Source organism: Hemicordylus capensis, chromosome 2 (assembly GCF_027244095.1).
Source record: "Hemicordylus capensis ecotype Gifberg chromosome 2, rHemCap1.1.pri, whole genome shotgun sequence".
NCBI lineage: Eukaryota > Metazoa > Chordata > Lepidosauria > Squamata > Cordylidae > Hemicordylus > Hemicordylus capensis.
Window position 1 is genome coordinate 102,295,923 of NC_069658.1, and position 9,377 is coordinate 102,305,299.

At 42.5% G+C, this 9,377-nt stretch overlaps 1 long non-coding RNA gene across 1 annotated transcript in view; it reads left to right on the plus strand.

The window, feature by feature from the left end:
• The window catches only part of LOC128343294 (uncharacterized), a 35,921-nt gene extending 27,784 nt beyond the window's left edge, over nt 1-8,137 (plus strand). The window contains exon 3 of the long non-coding RNA XR_008315443.1: nt 8,078-8,137. This is a non-coding gene — a long non-coding RNA (uncharacterized LOC128343294). The remainder of the gene's footprint in view (nt 1-8,077) is intronic.
• Nucleotides 8,138-9,377: the final 1,240 nt, after the last annotated feature.

A 9,377-nucleotide genomic window follows, 5' to 3' on the forward strand; every position in this document is an offset into this window, starting at 1 on the left:
ATGTACTTGATCAGTCGCACTAGAGATATTTTCAACTTCAGTGATGAATGCCTTCCACTTGAGCATTTCTATAACCTCAGTCAACATAAACATGCCCTTAACTGATCGTACATAATTACTTCCTCTTAGGACATTTTCAACCACTTTTGGTCCAAACACAGAGTTCTAAATAAAAATGCTTTTCTAGTCCACTGCATTCAATACACTTCCCTGTGCATGCTAGAAGTATCTTTGTTAGGTGGAAGGAACCCATTAACAGCATGATGTTGGTAAATTTACCAGGGGATATCTGTATTTCTGCTGCAAATGTGGTACACTCCTTCATGACAGGTAACAGGTAGTGCAGTTTGCTGAAGACTGCTTAGAAGGCTTTGGAAGTTTTTCATCGCTGAGTAGACACTATCATAGGAGGTAACTGGATATGATAGGATAGCAATATCCAGAAAACCAACCTGTTGGAGGGGAACATCAGTTTAACAGAAGAAAATAGCATTACTCAGCCAAAGATTCAAATAAAAGAATGGAACTAGTTCCTATTGATGGAAGCTGTTATGAGGAATTCAACGAACACATTATATTTGGTATCACCTTAATGGGAAATTTTTTAAAAAAATTAAAACCACAGTAAGGTTCAATACGTGTTGGTCAAAACCAATATGGCATCGTAGCAAACTTTTGCACCAATTGCCAGATGTCTATACAATTTCCCCCCCTTCATTTAGGCATGTCCTTACAGGATCTAGTGAGAAACCTCATCCACTCTGACATTCCTACAAATCCAATGACCACAGACTGGACTAAATGTAGTCTCTCTCTCTCTCTCTCTCTCTCAAAACAGGTATATGTTTTAAATCTGCAAAGTGTTTAACAATAATTAAAATCTAATTCAAAATATAAAAAGACAACATAATGAAATAAGGTTAAAACCAACCACATTCCACCAAAAACACAAAACACACCACCAACAGCAAATAATCATAAATCCACACCTAAGGCTACCTTATGTCCCCTGCTAATTGAGCAAAGAGGCACCCTTTTAAAATGGTGATTATCTTTATTTAGCAGTGGTAGAGCAACTGGCCCTATCCATCCCCAGCACAGCATCCCTCTAGTGGCTGTTGCTGGTGTCTATCTTATGTTTCTCTTTTAGACTGTGAGCCCTTTGGGGACAGGGAGCCATTTGATTGATTGATTGATTGATTGATTGATTGATATCTATGTAAACCACTTTGAGAACTTATGTTGAAAAGCGGTATATAAATATTTGTCATATCCATGACATTTGTGTAGTTTCTAAACTATCAATAACTAGCTTGGAACAGGGTACAATAGCACTAAGAGATGATACTCCCATTGTTCTACAGAAATGATAATCACAGGATCAGTTAATCATACACACTTGTGCAGAAAGGAATTGCGCAAATAGCAAACTGTGAGTTATACTTCTATTCTAGCTCCTATTGAACAAACATGTCATAATGATATAAATATTTTCATGTCTTAATATAATGTACGCCATATATACTATCATATTTTGATTGATTCTGGAGTAAAATAATCTGCATTTTATCTTTCTTTTTAATTTGTATTTTATTTTTGACGCTCTATGCTTTAATACAAAAAGTCTGTTTTGGATGTGCAACTTTCCTGATGAAAACAACTTGAAGTTAATTTTGATGAAGGGAGTCAATTCATGCATACATGGTTCGGCTTCTTCCACTGAAATGAATGATATCCTCACATCTTCATGTATCCCAGAGTACACTCAGAACTCTAGATCAGAGTGTATGTCAAGAAGAAAAATATCATAATCACTTCCACTGCCGCCACCACCACCACCACCACCACCGGAAGGTCAGCTACTCCAGTGGTGGTAGTGAATAGAAGAAGTAATGTTGGCAAGTCAGCACAGGCCATTAGAGGGGAAAGGAAATCACAAATCTACTAGCTGTTTCCCTTTCCAGCTGTCCTGCCAGCTCTTTGACCTTGGGAAGCAGTACCACCCACCCACAGAGCCTCAACATGCTCCTTTGTAATGCCAGGTTGATCCAGAATAAATCAGAAATAATCCATGATTTGATTATGGAGGAATGGCCAACCTAGAATGTATCACAGGGACTTGGCTGGGGAAGACTGGTGGCCCAGTCTGGTCTCAGCTTCTCCCTTCAGGGTACTCTGTTGAAGAGCAAATATGGGGATATGGGTAGGGAGGTGGAGTGGCTGTGGCCTATAAGAACAACATCTTCCTTACCAGGATCCCTGACATGGTCTTGGGCTTGCTGTTGGAGACCCTCAGGCTTGTGGTTGTGGGAGACTTCAGTGTTCATTTTGGGACCAATTTGTCTGGAGCGGCTCAGGAGTTTATAGCATCCATGACAACTATGGGCCTATCCCAAGCGGTCTTGGGACCTACGCATGTTGCTGGTGACACACTTGATCTGGTCTTTTACTCTGATTAGCGTGGTGCTCTGTAGTTGGGGACTGCAGTGATTTCCCCATTGTAATGGATGGACCACCATCTAGTTAAGGTTGGACTTACAATCACATCCCGTCTCTGAAGGGCTGAGGGGCCTATTAGGATGGTCTACCTGAGGAGGTTATTGTATCCAATAGGATTCCCAAAAGCCTTGGAAGAATTTAATGTTGGCTCTGCCAGTGATCCTATTGATGCCCTGGTAAAGAATTGGAGCAGCAAACTCACCAGGGCAGTAGATATGATTGCTCCTAAGCATCCTCTCCGACCCACTTCAAAATTGGCCCCTTGGTATAAGGAAGAATTACGGGGGCTGAAGTGGTAAGGTAGACAACTAGAGCGCAAGTGGAGAAAGACTTGACTTGAATCTGACAGATTACAACACAGAGCTTATTTGAAGATCTATGCTCAGGCAATATGTGCAGCAAAGAAGAGATTCTTTGCTGCCTGTATTGCATCCGCCAGCTCACATCCTCCTCCCTTGAATAAGAATTTGGAACCTTCAATTACCTGTTGTGTCGTTTTAAATGAATTCTTTATGGATAAAATCTCTTCTATTCAAGATGACGTAGACTCAGACCCCACAATTACTGCAGTGTCTGATGTGGAGGTGTCCAGCAAGTCCTCTAATGTGGTTAGGCTGGATCAGTTTCAGTTTATGACTTCTGAGGATGTGGACAAACTGCTTGGAACGGTGCAGCCTACCACCTGTTCTCTTGATGCTTGTCCAACATCAGGTTATCATTAGACCTCTTCTGAAGAAGCCTGCATTGGATCCCTAAGACTTAAGCAACTTTAGTCCTGTCTCCAACCTTCCATGGTTGGGCAAAGTAATTAAGAGGGTGGTGGCCTCCCAGTTCCAGGCAGTCTTGGAGAAAACAGATTATACTCATTTCAAATTCGCTTTCAGGTGGGCTATGGAGTGGAGACTGCCTTGGTTGGCCTGATGGATGATTTCCAATTAGGAATTGACAGAGGGAGTGTGACTCTGTTGGTCTTTTTGGATCTCTCTGCGGCTTTCAATACTATCAACCATAGTATCCTTCTGGAATGTCTGAGGGGATTGAGGGTGGGAAGGACTGCTTTTTAGTGGTTCCGCTCCTACCTCTCGGGCAGATTCCAGATGGTATCCCTTGGAGACTGTTGCGCTTCAAAATCTGAACTTTTATATGCTGTGATCCAGGGTTCCATATTGTCTCCAATGCTTTTTAATTTGTACATGAAACCGCTGTGAGAAATCAGCAAGAGATTTGGTGCAGGGTGTAATCAATATGCTGATGACATCCAAATCTATTTGTCCATGCCAACAGCATCAGGAGAAGGCATAAGCTCCCTAAATGCCTTCCTGGATGTGGTGATGGGCTGGATGAGGGATAACAAACTGAGGCTGCATCCAGATAAAACGGAGGTACTTATTGTGTGGGGCTGGAACTCAGGAGATTATTTTGATCTGCCAGTTCTGGATGGGGTCACTCTTCCCCAGAAGGAACATGTACGCAATCTGTGGGTGCTTCTGGATCCAAACCTCTCTCTCGTGTCCTAGGTTGAGGTAGTGGCTATAGGCGCCTTCTGGCAGCTTCGGCTGATATGCCAGCTGTGTCTGATTCTTGAGAGAAGTAACCTCAGAACAGTGGTACATATGCTGGTTACCTCCAGACATGACTACTGCAATGTGCTCTATGTGGGGCTGCCTATGTACGTGGTCTGGAAACTGTAGTTGGTACAGAATGCGGCAGCCAGGTTGGTATCTTGGTCATCTCAGAGAGACCATATTACTCCTATACTAAAATAGCTACTCTGCCTACCAATAAGTTTCCAGGCAATATATAAGGTGCTGGTTATAACCTATAAAGCCCTAAACAGCATAGGCCCTGGGTGCTTAAGATAATGTCTTCTTCATCATGAGCCCCACTGCCCATTGAGATCAATTGGAGAGGTTCATCTGCAGTTGCCACCAGATCTGGTGGCTATGCAAGCATGGGCCTTCTCTGTTGCTGCCCCAAGGCTCTGGAATGCACTCCCTGCTTAAATAAGAGCCTCCCCATCTATGACAACTTTTAAAAAGTCTCTAAATATTGATTTTTCCACCCAAGCTTTTTAACTGGACTGTGGTTTTAAATTGTTTTAAATGTTATCATTTTAAATCCATTTTATGTTGTAAACCGCCCAGAGACAGAAGTTTGGCACAGTTTAAAAATTTGAAAAATCAATAAAAATAGTTAATGCTGCTTTTTTGTGTTTATGTACAGTATGAGAGCTTAAAGAATCACTCTTATAGTTAAGTTAGAAGGTCTGATAGAATACTAGAATGGATCATCCTTTCTCCAGGAAGGATAGTTAATTATATACTGATGTTCAGCCCAGGAGAAGTCAATAGTCTTATAGAACTAATCATGTTTACAGTGTCATGATCCTGTAGCTATTTATAGTCTTAAAAGAACCGACAGTATCCAGTTCTGCAAAAGCCATCTCAAGTGCTCTGTGTGTGCTATTTTTGTGTTTGGCAACAGGAAGTTGGTTTGTTTTTTTTAAGATACAGACTCCAGCTTTCTCTTGGTTTAGGGGACAGGATTTAAACTCATAGCACCATGGATGTATAGCCAGCTTTGTAGAAAGGTGGATTGCAAATTAATTTAATAAAAGCTACAGCAAATAGTTGAGGCTAGGGATAAGAGCCATGCTATTCTGGCTGACTGTTCTCAGTATTCTATTAATTCTCATACAGAGGCCCTAATTAGACATTCAAATACAAGGCCTGTTGTATATGCTTACAGTTGGCAAAACAGGTTGTAAGTCTCACCCCTGTCTTATCAGTCACCCCCATGGGCAGTAGGGATGTGCGAAATGTTTCGGATACAAAACATTTTGTACCCAAAACAGCCTGTTTTTGGTGTTTTGTAGACAAAACAAAACACCCATTTTCCAGATCCAAAAGTTTTGTATACAAAACAAAACGTCCCTGTTTCGGCTACAAAACGTTTTGTTGTTTCAGACCTCCATTTTGTGGTGATCTCTGAGTCAGTCTCCATTTTGTGTTTGACATCTCTTTGAATTTCCCACCCTTCCAGCCTTCTGATCGGTGACCTAAATCATGGGCTGACCTGCTGACAATTCCCTCCTTGTTCCGCATTGGCTCTTTTGCTTCTTGCCACTCTTTACAGACCCCACATTGGCCAGGGGAAGGATTGCTAACTCATGGGGTGCTGGGTTCTGTTGATTCTATGGTGTTCTGAGTGTAGGTTTTCTGGTAGCATATGAGAGTGGATTCTTTTTTTCCACTGAAAATCTCGTATGCTACCAGAAAATCTACAATGAACACCTCAGAAACAACAAAACCCAGTACCCCATGGGCTTGTGGGTATGGAGGTGGTTGGCACCCTATGTGCACTACACAACCCCTCACTCTGGGCAACCCCAGTGCCCCCGAAGTGGAATTATGGGGCTGCTGAAACCTAAATCTCCATTATTCCCTATGGGAGAAATCTTAGACACGTAAACTTCATCAAATCACAAAAGATCAGCCCTTTGCCCAATTTCTTTGAAATAATTCTGGAAGTTTCCTTGCCCCCATTGGGCACTACCACCCACCACACTCCGCTCTGGGTCATCCCTTTCCCCTTGATTTGAAGTGATACATTTGCTGGAATCTCCATTATTCCCTATGGGAAAATTCTTAAAGATGTGTAAACTTAAAAAACTCACAAAAAATCAGCCCTCTGCCTAATTCCTTTGAAATTTGGCTGCTAGCTTCCACCCATTGGACGCTACCACCACCACCCACTCTTTTTGCCCTGGGACCCTTTTTAAAAATCCAAATCGATTCGGATTTGGAAAATTCGGCTACAAAACAAAACAGGGCTGATTCGGATTCAGAAAATACAAAACAAAACGGGGGTGTTTCAATTCGGATACAAATCAAAACAAGAAAATTCCAAAATGCACACCCCTACTGGGCAGTGCTGTTCACTCTTAAGGCATCTGGACGTGTGATCACTTGTGCTTCTATGATCAGCAGTCCTTTCCTACTCACCTTATTCCCTTTCTACTATCAGGCTGTAAGTTATGGAGGAAAGGCAGATGGAACACAAGGGGATGTGTACCCACAAAAACTGCCTCTAGTGCTTTTTGTGTGCTACTTTTAAAATAAACATCCAATGTGAACATTGAAATACAGATTCAACGCCAAAAAGTGGTAGATGGAACTGGACCCTTCCATTCCCCGCTGCCGCATGTTTATCCCCCAGCTCTGACTTAGGATAGGGGATTGAATGATTTTTCAACTCCTAACTCCATTGTGCACTTCTGGTAAAAGCAACAAATCCAGCTGACTGAACCACATTTTCTCAGATCTAGCGCTCAATTTTGCAAATACATTTCTTTCCACTTTTCTCAGGACAACTGAAAGCATCTATTTTAAAAGTAGCCTTTGACCAGAGACATAATACATAGGGCCAGTTCAGATGTTATATGGAAACACAATTAAAACTTGGTTCCACTTGACAAGTGCACAAACCTCCTGTGCAAGCATTTACTTCTGCTTTAGATTAGAATAAACTGAAACCAGTTGAGACATCCAAACTGATGTCTCCAAACTTTATTTATTTGTTTATTTTATTGTTAAATTTTTATACCTCCTTTCATTAAAACAAGGTGGTTTACAAAACATTTAAAACAATATAAAACTATAAAACAGTTACACAATAAAAATATTAAATTGGAATATAAAAATACAAATCTAATTATGTTTTTAAAACATACACACAAGGACCATAAAATACAGTGTAGCAGCAAAAAAAACCCCACCCAACACTAATATAAAAGCCTGGATAAAAAGCCAAGATTTCACTTGCTTTCTAAAAACTGTGATGGAGATTGAGGAGCAGATGCCCACCAGAAGAGCATTCCAAAGTCTGCAGATAATAACTGAGAAGGTGCTGTCTCATGTGCATGACAGCCAAGGTCATTGGAGGGGGCTCTGCTCCGCGTGCTGGCAGTTGTCATTGAGCAGAGCTCCCTCCTATGACCTCGTCAAGCGGGCAGAAACCCTTGGGATCAGGCAATCCTTCAGGTATCCAGGACCAAACCATTAAAGGATTTAAATCCAAACCAAACCAGCACCTTGAATTGGACCCAGAAACAAATTGGCAACCAATGTAGCTCTTTCAAATTAGATGTAATATGATCCCAGGAGATAGCTCTGGATAAAATCCTAGCTGCTGCATTTTGTACTAGCTGCAGGTTCCAAATATTCTTCAAGGACAGACCCATGTAGAGCATCTTACCGTAATCCAGCTGTGACATGACTAAGTCTAACCTACTTACTTGAAATAAAGTGCAATCTGTAACCAAGATCTGATGTGAGTTACAGATTGTGGTTTGGTCAGTTCGGACATCATGACCGATCTTGGTTACTCTACCTAAATCAGAAGTATATGTTTGTGCAGGCAGAGGAGGGAACATGTGCTTCTGAGGCTTAGAGATATCTCACAGAATCAGGTTTTAACTCTGATTCCATCGGACATTTGAGCTGGCCCATATAATTTAATGTCATGCTAGTAAACACTTTTGACACATTATAGATATTTTCTATATCTTTACTTCCAGATCTAAAGCTACCTTAACTACTTGCTGGAATTAATTGGTCCTGGTAAACACAGTACTGCTAGTGTTTTTCACACATTTTTTTGAAAAATAAACATTTGAAGAAATTCTGAGCTGAAAACCTTTCTATCTGTGTCTTGAATAGCACCATCTAGTGGAAACACAATTAATTTTTAACAAGAACAAAATAACTTATAAATGGTTTTATTAATTAGAATTTTAGTCATCCCTCGCCACAGCTAAAGTGCCGTTCCTGGAAAATCTCTTAGTTGGTGAATTTGTGGTAGACGAGCAATAGGAAAGCATTGGAAACGGGGTTGGGGAATCATGGTCATGGAAGGGCCGAAAAACAAGGTAAAAGAAAGAAAGAATTGCCCCCTGACCCCAGAAAATCACCCCTGATTTTGACCGCTGACCTCCAGAAATGACCCCAACCCCCAAAAAATCACCTCCAGCAAGTGCACTCCCCACTCCTTTAATGAGCTGCTGGCTCGGCAGCAGCTCAGTTCTGGCCTCTGCACACATGTAGTGACACAAATGGCCTCCGTGCATGTACGAAGGTAATTAAAATGGTCTCTACATGTGCGTGGAGGCCAGAACCAAGCCAGCGGCTTGGTAAAGGAGCGGAGAGTATGCTTGCCATGCCAGGAGGGTGAGCGGCGGTGACACCTGCCCAGGGTAAACAGCTTCTTTCTCCTCTCACCGCCCCTGCCCGGCCACTCCTGTTCATCCTGAACTAGTTCACCCTAACCAGGCCTGGTTCAGTTTGATCACTCACTGAACCACCCCAGTTTGGCCCGCAATCGAACCTACAAACCTGCCCCAGTTCAAGGTGAACTGGTTCAGGGCAAACTATTCGTGCTGTGATGACTCTCATGGAGGTCATGGAGGAGGATTCTTCAGATGAAGATCCAGAGCAGGGGGAGCAGGCTGAAATTCTGGTCAACTCAGTAGAGTCAGAGCTGATAGGCCTGCAGGTCCCTCTGCTTTCTCCCCTCCCCCCCTCCCGATGAAGCTTCCGAGTCCGCTGAAATTGAGCTGCCTGCCTCAGATCCCCAACAGCAACGTTTGGCCAGAGTACAGGCTAAGAAGGAGGAACACCGTAGTTGACAGAGAGGCTGGCCACAAGGAACGGTGTTCCAGCTCTGACCCGGCTGCATCTCCCTGACAAGGCCCAGCTGCAGTGATGGGTGGGGCTCTCAGCACACTACCTATTTAGAGCAGCCTGAAAGCTGGGTCTGTGCTGGAAATAATGTTCATGGTGACCAGCCCCACCATGAGCAACTTTGACCTAGAAATCTGG